The sequence below is a fragment of the Hetaerina americana genome, unplaced genomic scaffold (genome assembly GCF_022747635.1).
Source record: "Hetaerina americana unplaced genomic scaffold, ioHetAmer1.1.p SCAF_40, whole genome shotgun sequence".
Classification (NCBI taxonomy): Eukaryota; Metazoa; Arthropoda; class Insecta; order Odonata; family Calopterygidae; genus Hetaerina; species Hetaerina americana.
The window spans coordinates 1,584,865-1,606,751 of record NW_027286986.1 but is presented as its reverse complement, the minus strand read 5'-3'; positions in this window follow the sequence as shown (position 1 = coordinate 1,606,751).

Below are 21,887 nucleotides of genomic sequence, written 5' to 3'. Positions count from 1 at the left end.
TTTGGGGAACTGCCAATTGATCAAAATCAAGCAAAATATGCTCCGAGGTATCACGAGAAAGACTTAACAAGTTCAAAAAAAAATCAGATAGATGCGTACTCATTTCAACGGGCATATTTTTCATTCAATGGAGATTAGAGTGTTCGGGAAATTTCAAAGAATTATTTTATTTGGGATGACTTATGAGATGTTTTGATAAGTGGAGCTAAAATCGTTCAGCTCTGACAATATCCATGATATCTTAAATCAGGATAAAAAGAAGGAATGAATTTCATCGAATAATCTACTCCTTCCCTTTTAAGTACATATTACATCTTCTGTAGTGGTCATGAAAAGAAAGATACTTGAGCGCAATCACAAACGTAACGTCTTTTTACAGCCTGAGTGAACAAACACTGTATAACATAAACTCTTAGAATCGAAATACTCACAGAAATATTTATTTTATTCCTCACGGAAACTTAAAATATATGAATTCCTCAGAGAAGTAGTATTAAATTAATTTTATAATTATTAAGGCTATCTAATTTCATATATTCATATTTAATAGATTCCTTTCATTACTGCACAATGGAGGTCAAATGGAAACACTGAAGGAAAAGACCATGACTTCCTGCTCCTGATCTTGTTTGTTGTATTGATTCGAAAATGTCTCCACTTATTATAAGTAATAGACTCCTTAAATATATTCTAATTTTATTATTGAATTTCATACATTGAGATAAAACCTTCGCCTTTCTTGAAATGTCGACACGAACGTTCAAAAGTAGAGTTTGGAACTCGAGGTTGGCATCCAATGGATGTGGAATGAATGCCATTCTATCTATAATATGTATGAACTATCTATTCTACTACGTACATAAATACTAAGAGCGAGATTTAGAAGATTAAACATGGTAGAGATTACTTCGTATGATTGTGATTGTATTAGAACCTGGGTTTTCGGGAGCCTAGAATGTTTAATGGGAAGAACATTAGAAAAGGGAGAAAGAGGGAAGGCGAAGAAGCTTTTAATATCGCTCTCGTAGACGGGGCAGATTTGGGAAAAAAACGGCTGAAATCGCCTCCTCTTTTTTCCAACAATTAGCTGAACGATGATTTTTATCGAGCAGCGAGCGCGAAAGTCTCGGTTGTCAAGGTGCCAGAGATGAGGAGGTGAGAGGGGAGAGAGTGGGCGTGGGCGGGGACGGGGTGGGAGGTAGGGCGGGGGAGGGGGTGCACCACCCGTCACGGAACCCCTAGGGCAACAAAAAAATTCGCATCGAGAAGTGCGGGGACGAGAGCGTTATCTTATCCGCGCCACTGCACAGCGTCAGGCGCAGAGAGAGAGAGAGATACGCCTTCAGAGCGAGACCTAGAGAAATCGGAGAGGGAGGGAGCCGGAGGAGTTTTTGAGGGATGATCTTCGCGTCGGAAGGAGATGCAGACAGACGAGAGCGGAAATGACGAATTCCTTGGAATTTCTTCCGTGCCTGCCACTCTCAGAAGCGCCGGTTAAACGTTACTACGCATGTGGAATTTAATGGTTTATGATTATCAACATATTATCGGTAAATTCAAGACACGGGGAAGATTCCGTCGCATGAAAACATTGCTACGGGAAAGGATTAAGCGAGAATTCGGAGGCTTGAGGAACACCCCTTGGTCACGGGGGGAGCTGGAACTTTATTAGATCGGCACTGAGTATCTGAGTTAACTTGTGGCACGGAGAAAATTAGACAGGGTTCCACATTGCATTGGCAGGTCGGACAAAGATGATAAGGCAGGGGAGGGTGAAGGTTACTGGGAGTATGACTTCCGGGGGGAGGGGGGCAGGAGGAAGAGAGAAATCGAGATAGAATTGAGGGTGTGGCTGTGAGGGGCTGCATGTCTGGTTACTTTGGGCGAAACGAGCGATTGAGTGCGCAGCAGAAAGAATTTGAACTCAGAAGGGTATTCGAAAATAGTAATTCGAAAGTAAGAATCGCGAAATGTTTTATTTGTGAAGCAAATCTTTTAATGGTACTCGAAAAAAATCCATTACTGCGTATGCCAATAGGCATGATCGTGTGTAATGGCCATTGTGGTACTTGCTAATCTCATGTCGAAATATGCATCTCATCGAGGCAGCTCATCGAAGACCACAGGCAGACGACGTGGGAAAGGAAGGTTGCTTCCCTCCGAACCGAAGATGGGAGCATCTGGAGAATGGCAGCTTACCTTCGCCACAACATTCGGATCGACCCACCGATCGAATCACCTGCTGGCCCTCTTATCACGAAAGAGGAAAAGGCTGAATTTACAGCATCTATGCTGGAGGCCACTTCCACGACGACACCGGATCCACTGGTACCAGATGATCCTAGTGACTTTCCTGAAGAGGATGAAACAATGGAGGAGGGCACCATGAGGGTAACGAAGGTTACCGAAAACGACCTGAGAGCAGGCCTTGGACGACTACGCTCCGAGAAAGCACCAGGAGATGACAAAATCCCGAACGAGGCCCTTCGGGATGTTGTCCCTTCAGCCTGTTTCGCTCGCAACTCACTTTATTACACTCTTTACGGCCTGCTTCTCCATGGGACATATTACGGCATCTGGAAATCGGCAAAAGTCATTCTATTGCCGAAGCCGCCGCAGTCCACTCGGAACGTAGAGAACTACCGCCCGATCGCCCTGCTAGCGACCCTGGGAAAGCTGCTTGAGAGGGTACTGCTGCCACATCTCCTGAAGCACATCGCGGCCTACTCAATCTTGCCGGCATCACAGTACGCTTTTCGAGAGGAACACTCCACCACACACCAGCTCGTCCGTCTCGTGGAACAGGTGACGGCCGGATTCAATCGGCGATGCTGCTCAACGGCGGCGTTCTTTGACATCAGGAAAGCCTTCGACCGGGTATGGCACGCTGGCCTTAGGCGAAAACTTGCAAAACAGCGGTTTTCAAATTGGCAGCGCCGCTTACTTACATCGTACCTGACAGGAAGGACTTTCCGTGTCGCCTGGGGACGTGCGCTGTCACAGCCGAAACAGGTTCCCGCAGGCGTGCCGCAAGGATCGGTGATCGAACCGATACTTATCAATCTATACACGGCGGACCTCCCGGTGGACCATGAACGACACACCATGGTTGCCCTGTATGCGGATGACGCAGCAATGGTGACCACTTCGCGGAGAGCACACATGGCGGCAACATACCTGCAGCGAGCAGTAGGCAAGCTGCTGGCGTGGTACGCCCTGTGGCGAATCAGTGTCAACAACGTAAAGACGCAGACGATTCTTTTTTCACCTGGAGGACTGCGAGAACCAGGAGAAATCCTCGTGGGCACCGAGGAGGCGCCATGGAAGGAAGAGGTGACCTATCTAGGCGTCATACTGGATAAAAGACTGACATTCAAAAGTCACGCCCTCGCTGCCACCAGGAAGGCAAGAGGAAGACGACTGCAACTCTCGCCGCTGCTGCGTTCACCGTCCCTCTCTATCAAGACAAAGACGTATCTGTACGTGGCGGCAATTCGCCCAATCTTGATGTACGCTCCACCGGCATGGAGTGGCAGAATGACTCAGACGGCCTTCCACCACTTGGAGGTGACGGAAAGAGGGGCACTGAACAGTATACTTGGGCTTGGCTGGAACTATGCCGCAGAAATTCTCCACGCCTTAACTGAAACTGCGCCCATCGGAGATGTCATCAAGACTCGCGCGATGGCCTTTTATGAGGAACTTGAAGGTAAAAAAGAAGAGCACTTGCGGTCGATCGGCGGCTTAAAACCTGTCTCCTGGGAAAGGCACAAACGCCCAAGAGCAGCAACGGGACGGGACGACGACCAACCACCATTGAAAAGGAAAAGGAGTTGATTGGGCCCTCCTTCATCGACGGGCTAAGAAGCCGCAAACACCGCAGCTGAATGATTATATCATCGGGCAGCGGCAAGCCAAGCGTTAAGAGGGAACGTTTTGGCAAAAAGAAGACGAGGAGGACCACCTGATGATGACGTTCAACGTCGAAACCTGAGTCGTGTTTTTAAAATAAGTGTGTGGAATTACAAAGTCAATTATTTCATTTCATTTCACTATACCTAGAAAGAATTTAAGGCAAAGAATGAGGAGAAGTCTGCAATAATTAGAAGTAAATAACGTATAAGGAACCATCCAAAATTTACCTTTTATTAATAGCTAGGTTAAGTAGAATAGATTCGTTGATTGACTTTATAAAACTCATATCATATATTATTTAATGGTCGTCTGATTACAAGTATGTTTACAGAAATGCAGGATTCTCGCGGTGCAAAATTGATTCTGATTGATAGGGTTGCAAAATTACTAATACGAATATATATTTTTAATGCGCCAGGTTGAGCGTCATTCGAGTCATAAATTGTTGACAACTTTACAGGTTTTGATGGTCAAGGCGGAAAATATAAGAAATGAAAAGGTAGGTGTGACGCTACCTCTCAGAATTCAGATAAAAAGCCACGGAAGTACAAATCGCGCCATTGTAATGATTATTATTATTAGGTAATCTACCGGTTAAGGTAGGTTTTTGGATGGACACAGCTCCTAAATAAATATTTTGTGACTCCTATGAAAACACAACATGCATTAAAAATATTCCATAAAATTAGCCTATATTTTAAAAAAGTGTAATATTATTTAAGGCTTTTTTGGTGAACATGATCCATGAAAATTTCTTGAGTTTCACGATAGACATCTTTACGAAGCATCTTAATTTCAAGTTGACTACATCATTGTCTAAGCTGGAAAAGCTGCTGGCTTAGTATTTATTCAAGGCGGTGATGGTCAGTTTTGATTGTTACGGCGGGTTACGATGCTCTAATACGACCAATCGGGCGGATTCCAGGATTCCTTTAAGCTCCATGCGTATCGGATTCCAAGTTTTAATTAGTTGGAAGCCGCTGTCCGTATTTAGTCCTTGAAAACTTATTCCCGAGCATACCCTCACGACGTGATACTAGTAGCCATTGCATAGGATTACTAGCCAAGTTAATCAGACAGCTCACAGTAAAACCGTGCTCGGCTTATTTTAATTTAATTTCAAACAAGAATAATAGTATTTAACTCATTTATTACGTGAAATTATCATTTATTGCTGATTGCCATCACATGGAAATAAACAGCACAAAGAAGATTTATAAAGCATAAAGAGTTATCTATTGTTCTCATCAACTGTTTAGTGACTAGTTTATTCCAATATTTACGTATAAAGTGTAATGAAATGCATTTGAAATGAAATAGTTAAATAATAATAAATGTGAAAATAGGCTAGCCTAATTTCCTATTTTCATAGACAACCTTTTTGAAACTAGATAAGAAACAAGTTTTTCAAATTAAAAAATATGAGTTATTAGATTCTCTTATATATTTTCCCACATGTTCGTTTGTTTAATTGCCAAAGAGTGCTTGAAAGCGCGGTCTTCTCAATCATAGGGGATCAAATATATTATCTACCACACCGTTTACCATACGCGGTGAGTTGATCAATAAGTCTTATAAATGGAATATTTAAAAGTGAAACTAAAAACAATCTACCAAAAATGTCATAAACTGATTTCATGCTTTCAATTTAAAGTATTTCATCGCTTAGGTCACGCAAACATTTCTTCCATGGCATTTTAATGTCTCAGTCTTTCGTTGCTTCCGATCTTTTTCTCTGTGACAGCATATTCAAATATAATTCGAAATCATTTCTTTTCACGAAGAGAGTTCTACTTTTCCTATTCCACGGCGAATTCTTCGACAATCGCAAAATCATGCATTCACACGGTTAAATTGAAATTGAATTATGTGTTATTAATGCTATCAGCTTTTTAGTAAATTCATTTAGAAATACTTCACATCAAAATGGAAAACGAAATTGAGATAAACGCTCAGAACGAGGAATAATGTCAAGTAAAATGTACATACCCAAGCACGATTGCAGCATGGAAATGTGCATGGTGACTTTACAAAAAGATGAAAAAGAAACTTGAGCTCGACAAACAATTTACTAAGCACGATACATACGATTTAATTGAAAATTAGGCGAGGATGAGGTCAATAAATTTATATGGTAGACTGCTGCAGTGATGAGAAGGAAAAACAAGAAACGGTAACGACATGAAAACATTTGCTTTAAATCATATCTATTTCAATAAGTAATTTTATGGTTTCTCGCTGCGCTAATTTTAATTTGTTTGCTTTATTTATATATTTAAAATTATGTCAACGAGTTTCCAATTATCAAGTATTTTTATTTAAAAGAAAAATAACCGCCTGCGACATTTGCCATTTTTGACATTCTACCAAAAATAGCAATTATCCTTTTAAAACACGGATAAGATGAATTTTTGTAACATCATTGCAAAAAATATATTTCTGCTGTTTTACGATTGTTTTTAATAATTTTGAGTTGCAACCTTTTCTAAGAGAATCGAGCGTGTCTAATTAGTCAACATTCCAGGTTTTCTCTTGCAAAAATAATACATAAACATGGTTAAATGCGCAACGAGTCTTAATTTTCCTGCACATTTCCTTCAAACGTTTATTGGTTTTGCGACAGATGACACAAGCCACAAATTTGGTACGTGATTGCTGAAAGCGTGGAGAACAAATGGCAAAATAATAATCACGTGCCACCAGACAAGGCTTTTTATGGAAATGCTAAAATAAATTTCGTTCGAGAGGTACACCTGACATTACTCTGCATACACATTTTAATAAACATTAAACCCATTTAAGGGGTATTTGGATAGGCTTGCCATAAATACACAAAATTTCGATCTATGACAATTGAAAACCATGAAATGAATGTAACAGAAATTAAAGAATTTTAATAAAGCAAATATTATCAAAGTAAATATTTTATTGTTGCTAGCGATTTGGAGAATATCCAGGGTAATTTTTGTGCGATATCCCAACACGTCACATTTGGAATTATAGTGGGAACATAACGCAGAGATTCAACTTATTGCGGTGTCTTGGTTAACTGGACCACTTGCAGGCACTCGCATCACTATACGCATTCATTTTAATCCATATGAAGTACTACTGCCGTGTGTTCTATCAGTAGATACAACAAACGCGTTCGACTACAAATTCCGAGAGTTTAATCCCTGAGCATCATATTTTTTCTAAAGTACACGCAATTTTAACGGAAAGTGGGGTCTGCATCGGATGCGAAACCTCTAACGAAGGATGCACATTGGACACCAAAAACACAAAATTTTAGTTAAATTTGAATATTTCACGACCATCAAATCCAATATGAAATTTTTGAACTTTAATTTTCAAGTTGCGACTGCGTCGATTTTCCTAATTCTCAAAGTAGATTGTCAGTACACGAAACTGCGCTACTACAAGTACACAAAACTATGCTACTTGTACCACTAAATAAAACCTGTACGAAGTATTAAATCATTGATATGGTGACACTTTAGAGAGATACATTTTAATTTCAGGTGAAACTTGAACTTGGCATAATCGTTTTGTGTTCTTCGTATGACCAATTTGAGAAAAGGAGTAGTGCAACAATGGAAGAGGAACCACTGATAGCTATAATTACCTCAAACACACTACTAACTTCAACGCACCTTGGGCAATGACGGAGTTAGTCATCAAAGCAACGCGATGTGTCGCCTGCTGAGACCCTGAATTGGTGGAAAACCAACGAATACCACAATCGTTCGCCGGGGAAGCGCTAAATCTTACCCTAGTTACATGGTCGCCATTTCTGGAGGTCACATGCAGTTGGGAATGAAATGCGGATGAAATAATTGGAGAAATATTTTAAAGGGAGGCAAATTTTATCATATCGTCCATATAAGGGTTCGGCGTGGTCCCTTTCCAGATTGCCACTTAGACAAGCCTCTAGGATATTGGGTTCAGCAGTCGAAGGTTCTTCTGTTCGCAGTGTGTTTTGAAGGTGTTCTCTTTGACCGTCGTTAAGGGTACTATAATTTATCCAGTAATTATCGAGTGATCAGTCCTTTTTTTCTTAACATGGGAAACTGAACGAAGATGTCGAAGTAGAGATGCCTTCATTTGATTTCGGACCTCTTTGGTATCCTTGGGATCCGGACACCTTGAGCCTTTTTGTCGTCAGTCTTCTCCGGGGCGAAGTACCGACCCTACGCAAGGCCAGCCAGCGCCCTTTATTACGTCCACGGATGTGTTGAACTTGAACCTCCTGCAGTACGTTGCGGGCGTCCTATAGTTTTATTCATCGCGTCTATTGTGCATATTCATAAATGTTTTTTTTCATTTCGTTGAACACGTGTTTATGGTGTTGACAGTGACGGAGATATCACATCGCTATGAATGTACAGATAAATAGGAATATCGCCTTAAGGTCTTGTCAACATAAGAATTAGGCATTTTATGACGAGGAGACAAGGTATGAGCTGGGGATGAAGTATGCTGCCAGTATATGGTATCCTAACGAGTTAGGCTTACTTTTGTAACTAGATCGAGTGCAGCATAGAGCAGCTAGGTTCGTGAAAAGTTGTTTTAAACAAGGTAGCAGTGTCACAACAATATTGTAACAATTAAGATGTGAGCCACTAGTTGACCGCCGGTTGAAATACTTGTTAAATTAACAACGTGAAATTGAGGAGTTTTATTTATCAGAGGATGTAAAAGACATACTTTTCGACTCTCTGTCTTAGATCGGGCAATGCACGTAATATCAAGGAGATAGATAATAGAACAAATAGATTTTAAATCCCTATTTTTTAATAGTTTAATGAAAAGTACTTTTAAAGTATGCATTTTTTTGACATCCTGCATTCCCCCATCTTTTTAACTCTCTTCCCGCATGATTTTAATATATCCTTTTAATATATCCTTTATTGAATATTTTTGCATGCAAATCCCTTCCTTCGTGCGAATAAGTTAGTTCGATTGCATGATCCAACTGATACTTGGGTGGGGGTGCAGTGATTGTGATTATGCGTGCATGTGACCTTGCAGCGTATTAGGTGGACATAGAAGTCTGACCCAGGGAGTATTTACAATAACAGAGGCTGCTAAGGTGTTCATTTATGGGTAAATAAATATTTATCTGGAGACATAAGAGGTCTCCATTGATTTTTTTCCAATCGAGAAAGCTTTTTTCCTCTTGAAACTTTATTTGCTGAGCATTGAAAGTGAATTCCGTCGAAATTCTACCTAACTATTGGGATACGGGACCATTTTTATTCCCTGAATTCCCTGTTGTATGCTTTAAAATTTTTAAAATTTTCCATATTTAAAAAATTATGAAACGTGACCTTTGACATTTCTGGTAGTTTAAACCATTTCATATTTATTGCATGGTCATGAGTGTTTTTGTTTTCCTTTGAGTGAAACATTTTTGATTTTATAAGCAATTGGACAAGAATGTTCTCCATGAAAGCGACTCACCCTCTACGCTCTAATTGATTATTGTGATATAACTCAATTTTAATCCAATTCTCTACAGTGAAACGCGCCATCTTCTTTCATGACAGCTAGTACTTCACCCTGGAGATCCCAATCTAATGTCACTATTTTTTATTTTCTTATTTTATCATTTGAACATATGCCAGCCTCAGATTGCATTTATTCTAGAATTTTAATTTTTATACTCTTTTTCAAATCAGTTATAGTCAATGCATGTGGTCATATGCTGCTTTTTGTACTTTGTTCGGGTTTTCAAAAATCAATATGATTGCTCAGCCGAAGAATAATGAGCGTTTTGCACTAGAATTAACCTTAGAATTAGCCTTAATCTAAACGGTTAATGGAGCACTTGGTGGCCAATTTGATGTCATTCTATTTATCCGGTTTTAAAGTTTGTATTCCATTTTCTCCTCTGCAGTTGGGAGTTCGTTGGCAGTCATGAGGGAATTCGACGTATTTATGGCTGACAACCGTTATTTAAGTCTCAGATTCAGCCGCATTAAACATCTCACTTCCTCGTCTCATCATTTTCATGACCTAACACAGGCCTTCTAGCCGAAGGTAACAAAATGCAATACTTTAAACAAGCTTGCTCATTTCGCGGGGGAAATGCTTTTGTAATGTTTCTTCACCTGTATTTCATCTTGCGAAGTTGGCATTTTTTGAACGTTTTTCTTAATATGTGTGCTGTTCTTCCAAGATTGCAGATGCCGGTTTTATTCGCACTTCGGTTTATTTCAGTAACTTCAGTCATGGGGAGGTGAAATCATTCTCCGAAGGCGGAAAACGGGAAGACTATAAGGGGTGTTTTAGAGAAGCACCAAGCTACAAGAGCTGAAAACAAGACACTCCAGTGACGAAGACGGCAGGGAATACGACAGATGGAGAGAACCGTAAGTTGAATCCATTTAATGTAATTACCCTTTAACATTGTCTTATAAATATTCATTCCCCACATTGCCCGTTTATCTCAACCCTTGCCCTCCCGCATGTCATTGGTTCCTCATATTTGAAACGTTATTCTCATGTAATCCATTCATTTATAATCAAACTACCAGCCTTGTCTCTTCCTCCGCTTTCACCTTCACCCTCTTCCTTTTCTTCCATTTCATTACTCTCAATTTGTTAAGTACCAATTTACTTAGATCACGTTGAAAGTAGCAGGTCATCAAGAGGTTTTTTTTCATTATGAAACTTCTAATTCGACCATGATTTAAGTCTTAAATGTCCATTGAATAAGTTCGTTTGAGGTGGAAATCAGGCTTAGAAGTACTGTTTTCACTAGAATAATTGTGAACCAGAATATTGGGTGATAAAACATAAAAATTATCGTATCTTTAATACTGTACTATGTGCTTTAATGACATGAAAATATTAAATTTCAGTAATAATAACCTATTTAGTTTTCAAAAGTCCTATATTATTTTTGCACTTGTTGTGCTAATGATATATAACTCGTATAACGCATTCTCGCGACTTCTTCAAAAACAAAAAATAAATATATTTGTACCTGATATTACGAAATTTAATCGTAGAACAATATTTCGGTCTATTAAAATCCCTGCGTTGATTTAGAGAGAGTTTGTTGCATGATTCGGTAAATCAATGAAATTACAATTCAGTATTTCATTGTAATATTATCAGAGATTTCATGCATGAATTCTCAGTACATCCGTGTGGATCCCGAGATTGTTTAAATAAATATAGACGTATGGGTGCATTAATTTTTTCTCATGTTCATTATTTGCATTCCAAAGTGGCCCAAAGGTTAATCCTGTTGCTGAAAAAGTAAAATTGACCACAGTGTTAAACTTGTCTTTTGCTCTAGTTGTTTTCGGAGCCTAATGAAAAATACTAATAGTTCGCCCTTAAAGCGTTCGTATTTCATAGTGGTGTTGCCAAAACACTGATATTTGATTCGCTCCTGGATTTCATATTTCCACAAACTCAGCCGTGGATTTTAAGTTTGCAGTATTCTTTCCATCTATCAACAAAATTCATTATTTTGGCATCAATCGCTATAAATTGATTTCTATATTTCTCATTAATTAGTTTTTCCAGAGTATACACCATTCCAAAACAAAATTTTGAGGAATAATGTATTTATCGTGCTTTCAATGCATAAATCAATCAGCACACAGATTGTCGTTATTATAATAAAGAGATTAAGTTTTTCCTAAGTTACTTTAACGTGGTTAAGGAATAGCGGGAAAAGTCGTCCATTATTTTTAAATTTTCTGTAGAAACTTCTTTTAAATTAAATTTTTTTATCAGCAGCTGCAACCCAAAACAAATCGTGTGTTCTTGATAAGGTTAGGCTATTACATTAATTTTACTCAATCATTCAATGTGGTTCTGCTTAGTTAGAAAGAAGTAAATTGAAAGTTCGACGACCCACCACTGCTGATCTGCTGTAATTGTTAGTTGGAAATATATCATCCTGACCTGTCCACAGTATCCTAATCGGAACACGTGATTATTGTTGAAAATGGAGGTTAATCATAATCAGAGGTATTTTGAATGAAAAAGTAAAATTCGTAGTCGCAATATTTTTTGCCCACCTCTCAATCTATCATTTGTGGCCTTCTCTTTTAAATGTTAAAACCACTCCAACAAAAACTTGTGATTTATTCTATTGTATTTTAAACAGACCACATCATTTACAATATTGTAATGCAAAATATCTGTAATAGCGATATGTTTAGCTATACTTGGCGTCTCCATTCATTTCGGGGCACTCCTATTCATTAATATATATTGCAAGAGTGATTTAAAGGATTTATATTGTGATATTACCCAAAATAGTTTTATTGTACTCTATATAGTATACACGTCTTTGACTATTACCTTAAAATAAATTATTTTTAATGTAAAAATTATGAAAGAATATCATCTTTAAAGAATCGACGACTTTAAATTTAACAGATATTTATCATTGTTAAAAATAATATTTCCTTATTTCGTTTTAGTTATGAACTCTTTGAGTTTGAACCTCTCCTTTTTTTAAAAACTGATAAAATGATTCTAACCTTTATTTATGACTATTATAGCTGCGAATTAACTATAATATTGGGGTTTATCCCTGAGGGATGCATTGAAATTTATACACCTATGCTGGAGGAGGTGGCGGGCTCTACTTGAAACGGAGAATTGTAACTTAATTACGTGAAGCAAATTCCACGTTGCTACCAAGTTCCAGCATTAATAACTATAGATTTGAATCTACGTCTTGGCCAAATAGAACATGTAATTACGATAACTTAGATATTAGTCATAGATGGGTTGTGCTCAACGGAGAGAGATGTAACTTCGGGCGTCCCCCAGGAAAGTGTAATAGGGCCTCTTCTGTTCTTAATATACAATAATGACTTCAGCACACACGTTGGTAGCAATCTGAGATTATTTGCTGACGACACGGCGATAAACCGGGAAATAAGGAGCCAACTAGATCGTGAGCTACTCTCTAGAGACTTAGATAATATCTCGGAATGGTGCAATAAATGAGGATTAACACTCTATATAGATAAATGCGAAGTTTTGAAATTTTGGAATAAAGGAAGCGAGGAACAGGATATAAACTACAAAATAGAGGGTTCAGTATTGACTACGGCAAATCAAGTTAAATATTTGGGGTTTGTTCTAACACCACGCCTTTCATGGGTAGCACATATCAGGACAATATGCGGATCAGCTTTAAAGAAACCTGGCTTCATTAAACGGGTGGTGAGGAAATGTAATAAAAAAAGTAAAAGAGAGGTGTTATTTTGCTCTAGTTAGACCTCATTTGGAATATGCCGCAAGTATTTGGGATCCTTGGGAGAAAATTAGGCAAAAAGAATTCGATAAAGTCCAGAGAAAATCCGCTAGATTCGTTAAAAATTATTATGATAAGAACACAAGTGTGACAGGTCTCTTAGGGGATTTAGGCTGGGAACCACTTGAAGTGCGGAGAGAACAAGCGAGGCTTAGACTTTTAGAAAGGTTCAGAACAAACGAGTTTAACTATGACACTGAAGGAATTATAATGGCCCCACACTACGTAGGTAGATCAGATCACAAAGATAAACTAAGGGAGATAGATTCCAGGACAGATTGGTACAAATACTCATTCTTTCCCCGAACAATCAGAAATCATAATAGTAAGGAACGGAAGTCACTTTAGAAATATTGAAAACATTGAATTTACGAGTCGGAGCAAAGTTAAACACTGCAAAGCTGTTAGGTATGCTTTTAGGTTCATGTGCATGTAAGATGTAGATTGAGTATTTGCATGTTTGGGGGACGTAAGTGTTCATGCATGAATAAATGCCATGTTTCTTTTTTGTGGATATATGATTTTTTGGTTATTGCATGCGGTTTTTATTTTCTTTTTCTTTTCTAAATTACGGGTGGTGTCCTAACCCCCCCCCCCCGCCACACGCCCTTGTGGCGGCTTGCGGGGTATTAAGTAGATGTAGATGTAATTAGTAGATGTAGATGTAATTAGATGTAATAGAGAATACAGGGTCATTGTGTCTGTCAAAACGTCATCCATAGAGGGTCCCAAAATTTACTCCCGATTATAAAACTCTTAATTATTTCTTGAACCCGGAATACAAAACTCCCAATACAATATATCTTCTGAAAAACGAAACTGTCAAACTATATAAAATGTTTTTCACTGAGTATCTTCCGTTGCTGCGTTCAATTGATTATAGTGTACTTGTTTATTTATACCATAACCGTGTAATGGCCTGAATTATTGCTAAAGGTCATCGCATATATGTATTTACGGATTGTAGGTTTTCTCTCGTATACGAGAAAAAAAGGCCGGGAATATTGTTTATTGGACGAGGGCGTCGATGGTAGGCCGCATGCCACGATCGCGTGAACACAGCTACAGCTGGTCCTGGAGTACGTATTGAAGAGTATCCCTCCGAGCACTCGCATGCTCCAGATAGAAAAGCAGTTAGTGCTTTGAAAGTAATCGTCTCCGTGAAGCGAAAAACAGAAGGACATCAAGGAGCTCCAGCTGGAGTTCTGTCTCAACTTCCCGATCTAAAGAGCATTAGTAGAATGATGCAGAGGCAGCCTTCAGGGGATCCTCCTGCCTTATTGGTGTTGTGACCCACAATTATATTAATATCAAGAAGGCTCCGTGTTTGTCTGTCAGTCCGCAATTGGCATATTAGCTCCTGCAACGGCCCATAAAATTGTTGATTGGCTTTTAATTTCATCGAAGATAATTAAATATTATTTTTGAATAATTTTCAATGAGCTCCCATGCCCAATTTTATGCAATTTGTTAAAACAAAAGTATTTATTCATTGCTTTCTGAAAGAAACGTGCAATGATTAAATTCAGAAGAAGATCGTGTATCAAGTTGAACGGTGGTAGAGCGCTGGGCTACTGGCCGAAGGACCCGGGTTCTATTACGGGTGATATCTCTGGGCTCGTTCAAGTTCACCCAAGTTGAGGGATATTTCAGGTACCAAATCATTCAGGGAAATCACAGGTGGCAAAGGGACTTAGGGATGGAATAAAACCCCCGTAACTAACAGGACCGAATATGGCCTGGTAGAAACACCTACATCTACATAATACCCTACAAGCCGCCGCAAGGACGTGTGGCGGGGGGTGTTCAATTAACAACCGTAAAAAGGAACTATACCGCATGGAAAATAAGAACGTGGAAAATTACACCCACAGACGCGAACACACTCATGCAAAAATCCCCTCATACAACACACATGCAAACACATACTACCTTGATCAAAAAGTTCCCGGAATAACCACCGTGTGGCGCTCCCATCGTTCCGATTTGAGTTCTGTTTTTTTGTTAAATTGGTACATCTGTTGTTGATATTCCCTTTAAATCTTAGTGTCATAACTTGACATTTGCAAAAGTTACGTAGCCAAGAGTACATCTATCTCTGTGTGTGTTGGCGATTTTTTACAATTTCAGAAATGGATTTAAATTTGCAACAACGAACTTTTATTAAATTTTGCGTAAAAAACGGATTTAGTGGCGCACGGACGTTGGAAATGTTGGAAAAGTGTTTCGGCAACGATTCTCTAAAAAAAACGGTCGTTTACCAGTGGCACGAGCGGTTCAGAAGTGGTCGTGAAGCACTGATGGACATACCGAAAACCGAATATAAAAAATGTTTCGAGGATTGGATCAAGCGCTGGCATAAGTGTGTTGCAGTCGATGGGGATTACTTTGAAGGGGACAATATAGATTTAGATGAATAAACTTGTATTTTTAATTTTCTGAATAAATTCCGGGAAATGTTTGATCAAGATAGTATACCGCAAAACAAATAAAAACTGCACCCCAGGATGTAGCACGAAAGCCATCCTACAACACGCTAGCCAGGACACAACAAGCAAGAATGTGAAACATCACTACCACATGAACATGCACCACAAAACACTCTACCCCCCGAAGAGATTGTAAAAGGCAGGGAATGCGACCCAACGTTGCAGGTAGCAGGAATTTCCACCCGCGGAGAGGGACGAGGGATTGAAAGGCAGACTTAAAAACAGATGAACAGAACACGAATGAGGTCATTCGGAAAAGAGTACTTTGCGTTTAAAGTCCAGTAAGGCGCTACGTAATTGTGTTTTGGTTTCAATTTTAGAGGATCTATATGTGTCCCATAATTGTTTATTCTCAGGGGATGATGTGTTCACGCCTGCCCTCTTTACCCTAGAGTGTAGCATTCTCTGCTTTCGAAGGGCTTTTCTAACGTCTTTATTGTACCACCTGGGGTCGCGATTTGCTTTAACGTATTTTATAGGTATGAAATCTATGATTCCTTTTTGCATAATATTGACAAATTCTGTCCAAATTTCTTCCACATTGACATGAACTAAGCGGGTTTTGAACTCGGGTATGGAAGAGTTTAATTGATTGGCAAAAGTCTCAAAGTCTGCTTTATGGTAATCATAAATTTTTCTTTTTGGTTTAACAATCTTTTTTATTTCTATGTCCAAGTGGACATTAACTGCTTTATGGTCACTAAGGCCCTCATCAGTTGATACACTTATAATACGTTCAGGCGTGTTTGTAAGAAATAGATCCAATATGTTCTTTCCACGGGTGGGCATGCGTACTGCTTCATGAAGGGAGATTCTATGAACCAATTTTATCATGGAATTGCAAGATTCGCGATCGCGGGTCCCAGATTTATCGATAATGCTGTCCCAATCTATACCGGTGAGGTTAAAGTCGCCACCAATTATGTTGATGCTGTTATTATATTTACGTGTAAAATTGTAAATTTGATCGTTGAGGGTGTTAAGTATTTTCAAATCTGAGTCTGGAGGTCTGTAGAAAGAGCATAAAATTATGTTGGGTTGATTGGTCCGTATTAAGGTGCACCAAACACTTTCTATGTTATTATTTTCAAATGAAACTTGCCTGCTTTCAAAATGACATTTAACAGCCAGGAAAACCCCTCCTCCGGGTCTTGTATCTCTATCGTGTCGGTAAACTTTGAAATCTAATGGGAAAATTTCTTGGTCGTTTATGTCTTTGCACAGCCAACCCTTTGTGCCTAATACTATATCAGCAGAATGAGTTTGGATTATGTGTTCTTGATCCGCTGATTTGTTCTTGAGGCTTCTGCAATTTATAACAAGTATAGTTAAGTTATTTCTATTTTTAATAATGTCCTAATTTGTGACTGGCTGTAATTTAGGACGCCTTTGTGGGGAAGTGCGTGTCACATGTCTTTCTAAATCAATGCCAGTGTTGTCGGTGACTTTTATATTTTTATTAATAATATTATACGCGCTATCCTCAGATGTTACCGACCCACTAAGTGTCCTGCCCTCTATCCTAAAAAAGGCCTACAGTGGTCGAGTATCCTATCCGCTACCTTACTCGCCGCTTCCACCGTGTAATGGACCCCAGATCGGTTAAGGGCAGTCCTGCAAGATCGGAGGGTTGGCCTAAGGTCCACGAAGGAGGCTTCTATGTCCGAGCAGAATATGGTTAGTCTCTGGTTTATGCCTAAACATGAGCTCTCTAATCTCACCAATTAAACCAGCCGTCGAATTGATTACTATAGTTAGGTACATTCCTTTATTGCTTTGATTCCTATGACCTTTTAGGTATTATTCATTAATAACAGAATAACTAATTGTCTATTGACTATTTGGCTTGGGAAAGAAAGTCTCATGAATTCAAGATAAATTAAAGAGCAAAATTAAACACGAGGGTTATTCAAATAGCATGGTCCGATTCGCCGTGGCCAATTGAATGTCTATCGAACATTGAAACTCACATGCTTACCGGCCCCCGGCATGCCTTGCGCGTTAAACGACACCATTTGCATTGGTGCTGCTGCAATATAATGTTTAAAAAGCCAGTTCAAACTGTTTGAAATGATTGAACACCCCGCCGAATGAGAAATGCGTTCTATGGTTCGTGTTTTCCCATCAAGAAAAGTTTCAGCAGCGAAAATTCATCGGACGATAAGTGACGTGTATTGCCTCAATGAGATGAGTGACAGCAGTGGATGAGGGCTTTCAAGGACTCCAGGAAGGAAAACGTGCATGATGAACAGTGATCAGGCCGACCATCAGTGATCACAAAAGATTTGGTCAATGCCTAGGACGAAAATATTCGTGAAGACCGGATTGACCACCCACCGTACAGTCCGGACTTGGCGCCGACCGATCCTAACTTGTTCCGCTACCCCCAAGAGTTTCTCGGCGGTGAAAACATCGCCACAAATGACGTGGTGAAATAAGCAGTTGAAGACTGCTTTTCCTCACTGGCTGTATGCTTTTATGACTTCGACAATCGAAAGCTTGTAGAACGCTATGGCAAATATAAATTGAAACTATGCAGAAAAATAGAGAAAGATTTAAGGAATGAAATATACAAACTTTTTCGAATAAATCTGGTATTTATTTATTTTAAAACATTGTTCACATTCAGCAGTAGCGCCATTTTACAGTGAAAAATATAACAAACATGAAGGAGGAGAAAAGACATTATTAGCGTAACAATAACAACGAGAACCAAACATGGACCGGGGAAAATTTTAATTTACTGAAAGGTGGAATAAAGCTTGGGTGATGAAGTTGTTGCATGATAAGTTAAAGGGGTCGACAGTGTGAGGGATTGAATTTAGAAGGGAGGAGAGGCGAAAATAACAGTAATAACAGCGAATAACAGCGCTTGGTGAGAGATATTCTAGGAATAGGAGCAGATATGAAGTAGGGAGTGGGTGCGGGTGGATCGGGTTGGTATCCTGAAGTTGAAGAAAGATAGCAGTTCAGGGCAATCAATAGCCGAGTTTAGGGTGCTGTAGAGGAGTTTTAAATCAGCTTTAAGTCTGCAGCTTTGGGGACTAGAAATGGATAGGGAAGACAGAACAGCATTTGAGGACATATTGCGGTAATGTGGGACTCGCTGTTTGACTATTTCGGCAAAGAAGTGAGAGATGCAATCAAGGGATTTAAGGTTAGTTGGTATGATTTATTTTTATAAGAAATCGGACCATATTTTCCGAATGTCAATTGTATATTAAAATCCATTATTCTCCTCAAAAGGCAGCCCAATATAATTCTTCATCCGGCCATAAGGAAAACTGCAAAATCCCACTTTTCAGGAATGAATGAATTATAAGATGAAGAATATATACATCTCCAGAAACCTGCTCCTCGTTGATGGATTACCACTCAAGTTTAATTAAGCATAAATGGAAGGCGGTATTTGATTCATTCATGCCGCATGTGGAAAAGACAATGATTTTGTTCCCATAAGAGAAAAAAAGAATGAAGGCATTGGATGGAGCCCAAAAGAAACACGCGGAGACTTTTTTTCAAGCCCAAGGCATGAGTGAAGGCGGCAAATTGCTCCGATAAGCCAAGATATAGAAGTTTCAAAAAGTCTTATTTCATGACTCATAGAAAGACCAAAGAAATCCGAGATCAATGACTTCGCCAAGGGAAGAATTAAGAGAAAATTATATTATTCGCAGATAAGATTCTCCAGAATATTTACTATTTAAATAGACTTCTACATTTTTAATATAAACACTTTTTATCAATAGCTTAATAAAATACTCGTATCTCACCACAATCGAGTTTGAGTGCCTTGGAAATTATAGAGAAAATACCCGAACTTAGCCATAAATGTTGTGACTGCAACTTAGCGATGAATATCTTCTCCAAAAAATAAATATGAATTATTTTAAATTACATGTCCGATCTAAACAAAGGAGGAGGTGGTATTTAGTTTGCATTATTGTGCATGTCGTTAAGTTATTACGCGTCATATGCTGTTACTTTAGTTTCTCAAAATTGAGTAATATAGACTAGTTTATAGTTTTTAAACTGTCAGTGCTACCCTAAATCATTAATCCTATATACTCACTTAATACTGAACGATATATGCTTCTCATAATATAATTTTTTTGTGATTTATGTTTATAGCGTAAGCGATGCCGGAAACTAAACACGATCTGATAAATTTAAATGTAATACAGCTAGGTTCCTCCCATGGACTAAAACCTTGACGAGGTGGAAGGGCTTGTGCGTCCGATTACCCCTAGAGTTGTGCTGGCGAGAATAATAATAATTGCTCCAGGTAAGGTCACCCATGCCAGATAGGTCGAAGGTTAGGAGCCAGACGAAAGGTAGTCCACGCAGCGTCAGTTCCAAAACCCCCAAATATTTAACTTGATTTGCCGTAGTCAATACTGAACCCTCTATTTTCTGTTCCTCGCTTCCTTTATTCCAAAATTTCAAAACTGCGCATTTATCTATATTAAGTGTTAATCCCCATTTATTGCACCATTCCGAGATATTGTCTAAGTCTCTAGAGAGTAGCTCGCGACCTAGTTGGCTTCTTATTTCCCTGTATATCACCGTGTCGTCAGCAAATAACCTTAGATTGCTACTAACGTGTGTGCTTAAGTCATTTATGTATATTAAGAACAGAAGAGGCCCTATTACACTTCCCTGGGGGACGCCCGAAGTTACATCTCTCTCCGTTGAGCACAACCCATCTATGACTACTATTTGTTTGCGGTTTGACAAGAAGTCTCTAATCCAATTAATTATTTTCTCATTGATCCCATAGTATTTAAGTTTATGTAACAATTTATTGTGTGGGACTTTGTCGAAGGCTTTTTTGAAATCCAGAAATACTGCATCGACTTGTGTGTTGTTTTCTCCCGATCTAAGTATATCGTGAATGAAGAGACCAAGTTGTGTTTCGCAAGATCTGCTTTTCCTAAATCCGTGCTGGTTGTGGATTAGTATTTTCCTACTATCAAGAAATCTCATAATGTTAGTGACAATTATGTGTTCCAATATTTTACAAGAGATCGATGTTAAAGAAATGGGTCGGTAATTGGTTGGTTTATCCCTATCGCCGCCTTTATAGATGGGAGTTATATGGGCTAGCTTCCAGTCGCGAGGCACTGAGCCTTCTTCTATCGTTTTTAGAAAAACAATATTTAAAAATGGGGCAATCTCTTCAGCTAATTCCTTTAATATTCTAGCAGGTATTTCTTCCTGACCGGGTGCCTTGTGTGCTTTGATACTACGGAGCAGATGTACTATTCCCTGCTTGGTCAGTGTAAGATCGCTCATGTGTTCCCCGGGTGGGTGTGGAGGATCGTTTGGTGCGTTTGTGTTTTTGTTGTAGACGCTTTGGAAAAAACGGTTTAAAATATTTGCCTTTTTCACGCTATCTGTAATGATTTCTCCATTTTCCGTCTTCAAAGAGTGAACAGTGGGACCTTTACCCTGTATTTCCCTAACATAGGACCAGAATGACTTTGGATTTTCCTCAAGATATTCGCTTAGCATTTTAGATTTAAGTGTAGTGCTGTGCGCATAATACGTTTCGTCTTACTACGACATTCTTTTAGTTGCTGTTTGGTTGTAGTCATATAAATTATATCGTCACTTTTTAAACTCTTTTTGAAATTTGACTGTAGCTTTCTTTGCCTTCTTAATGCCGATCTGACTTCCCCGTTGTACCATCTAGGTTCCTTACTGTCGCATTTGAGTTTAGACGGGATGTACGTGATCATTCCTTCGCGTAAAATATTTAAGAAATAATTACAAGTGTTCTCTGTATTTGTTGTCAGTGTTCAATAGGTAAATAAGATCGTCATTTCAAAATTGTAAGTCTAATTCATATATGTGAAACCGCAGAAATTCCCGCCATCCGCCGCAGAGGCGTGCGGCGGGGGGTGTTAGATCACCAGGCATTCGTACGCAATGACAATGGTTACACCTTTACCCAGAAATCAGTTCGATTATGCACTCGAACAAAGTTAAACACAAAAACGAAAGTACTCGCTTACAAGAATATTCAATGACAGGATATAAGCAAATCATGCGGAATCAACATTAAAAAGATGTGTCCATTTTAAATCATGCAAGATATCAAAAAATTGATACCCGAGCAACACCAATTCCTGGATCGTTGACCATCCTAAATCGATGATGAACGAAGCGTCGTATGAAAACGAAAT